The following is a 2,707-nucleotide window of genomic DNA, read 5'->3' as shown; positions in this document are numbered from 1 at the left end:
CAGTTTCTTCTCTTCTTCAGCTTCTTATAATCACTGATATAGTGATTATCAGCTTCACAGTTAAAACAGAGATCTTTATCAAATCTTTTTTAACATTTCTTCATAGTGAGTGAAGAATCAGAATACTTGAAATTCTTCTTTACTTTCTCTGTATTGAAGTCATTATAATACTGTTTAGATTCTGTTATTAATTACTTAGAAGAGATCTTATTAATCTTTTTCTCAGAGAATTGATTATTCAAATAGATTCAGAAAGTTAGATTGACAAGCTCAGTGCAATTGATTAATAAACTCTGATACTATAATATTATTATTTATATCTTATGAGTCAGCTTCATGAGATAAAGCTGTGTTTTTAATTAATTCAAATCATCAGTTAATTTCTCTCAATATTCTTTAAATCTTGTATTGAAATTGAAAGAATTCTCATTATTTTATTAATATAATAAGTTGAACTACTGTACTGCTCTGAAGCTGTAGTTATAGTAATCTTTAATTTGATTCAGTAGAAAGTTCTTGAATTCTTCTCAAGTTATTACAGTATCAGTATGCTCAAGCTTTCTCTTCTTAATAACTCAAGTAGTTACAGAGATATCTTCAAGAAGGTTGACAGTGTATATTACTTATATCTTATAAGTATTATTATTATTATTATTATTCTTCTATTATACTCATATGCAAGCGGAGCTTATGATGAGTCCTTGCGTGATGTTAAATACAGGCCAAGTGTTGGTTATACAGGAGGAAATACAGGTGTTGAGACCACGTCAAGATAACAAGAACATAGGAAATACAAAGGAGTGACAATTAAATACATGCGATAATAACTTCCCAGCCCAGGAACATAGAGCAATTTTATTGGAGCGATTTGTACACCTCTGTATTTATTAGGAACCTGAGGTGCTTGGGTTCCGGATTTAATGTATCCCCTGCGGGTTTCGAACCCACACGCCCTGGTTTCCCACGCCAAGGCGCTACCGGGTGGCCGCATTAACCATTCGGCCACCGGGGCTATCTTATAAGTATTATACTGACTCAGATTAAGGTGAAATTTTTATTCAAGAGTATAGATAAAGCTGTGAAATTCAGATAAGATGTTTCTCTTATATCTTAGAGAATCTTCAATCTTAATCTCTCTATCTCTATAATAGATGTAGATATATAGAGACTGCAGTGATAACAGAGCAGTTAAAGAGCTTATATTAAAATATACAACAGATTCAGAAATCTCAGATTTCTGTCAGAGTAGAGATGTACATACTTTAGAAAATAATGTACAGTTTCTCTCAGAGAGTGAGATTAAGTCAGTCTCAGCACAGATGTATAAGATCATATCAGTCTGTTAAAGCTTGACTGATTCAAACTTATAATAGATTGAGTAATTCAAATTGTAATATAATGAAACTGAAGTAGTGACTAGTTAGTAGTATTATATAGAGATAGTTGTTTAAAAAGCTATATAAGTGAGCTTAACTATCTTACTTGAATAGTGAGCTTATAGACTACAGAGTTATTACAAGAATATCACAGATATAATACTTAGTATACTAAGAAGATTGTATAAGATACACAGTAACTCTTATATATATTTCAGTAGAAGAAAAATGAATCACTGACTTCTTTGATAAGAAGTCAGTATCTAGCTATTTTATATAGATAATGAGCAGATACTTTTCTCTTATTTCATGAGTAAGAATAGCTGAAGTGATATCTTAGCAGTGTCTCACTGTCAAGAAAGAGTAATCTGCTGACCTTGTATAGAAGTGAGGTTCTTATATTCATCAATCAGATCTTTCTATGATATATTCAAATAATGTCATAGAGTGATTGAAAACCAGTTCAAACAGCCTGTGAAATGAATGAAATCATCCGCATGAAAGTGATGAGCCGTGTGAAACCGCAGCGAGGCCTTGACGCGGCCGGGGGCGTGACAACTTTGCATGTTTTTTTAATAACTAGTCTCAGCAGAATTCACATCAAGAAATGTATGAGATCAGATTAAATGAGATTAAATATGAAATTCATAGTCTCAGTAGCCAGTCTAATTAAGACATATTTAAATGAGTTTTTCTTCACTGATCAGAGACTCATTATTAACATTGATATTAATAATTTAATGAAGTAACTGATCAATTATATATTTAAGAAGATCATTACTAAGTGAAAAAAGCAGTCTCAGATTAATTCTGTAACTGTGAAAAAGAATAAGAATAAAATAAGAATAAAAGCATATCTGTATGAAAGTGCATTCACTGTAAAAAACATGATCATACTGTTGACAGATGTTTCATCTTACACTCTGATAAAAAGAAAAAGAAGATGAATAAGAAGAATGATAATAAGAAGAAAGAGAAGAAGAATGACTTAATAAGTTCTTAATTAACAGTAAATGCAGTAATTACAAAGATTAAGTTCTATTTCTCTTTTACAGTCACTGAAAAATCATTCTCTAGATCTTGATATTTGAATATATATATAAGCCTGAATATGATGAGTAAGCTTTATTCTTTTTCAAATATTAAACCTTTTAATAATAACATCTCTGTTGATTCTGCAATTGAGAGAACTGAGTTTATCAAGAAGATTAAGACTGTCATATTAGAGATTGAGAATAGTAATATTAACTTGCAGAATGTTCACTATATTTCTAATATTACAGTTAATCTACTCTTATTTACAAAGCTTGAAGATCAGAGATTCTGATTTA

General features: G+C 30.5%; 1 pseudogene across 1 annotated transcript; it reads right to left on the bottom strand.

The window, feature by feature from the left end:
• Nucleotides 1-923: 923 nt before the first annotated feature.
• Nucleotides 924-1,012, bottom strand: BDCG_16480 (annotated as a pseudogene). Its single transcript has one exon. The product of its transcript is annotated as a tRNA-OTHER (tRNA).
• Between the last annotated feature and the right edge of the window lie 1,695 nt (nucleotides 1,013-2,707).

The sequence above is a fragment of the Blastomyces dermatitidis genome (genome assembly GCF_000003525.1).
Source record: "Blastomyces dermatitidis ER-3 genomic scaffold supercont1.2, whole genome shotgun sequence".
Taxonomy (NCBI): domain Eukaryota; kingdom Fungi; phylum Ascomycota; class Eurotiomycetes; order Onygenales; family Ajellomycetaceae; genus Blastomyces; species Blastomyces dermatitidis.
This window is presented reverse-complemented; position numbering and strand designations above follow the sequence as displayed.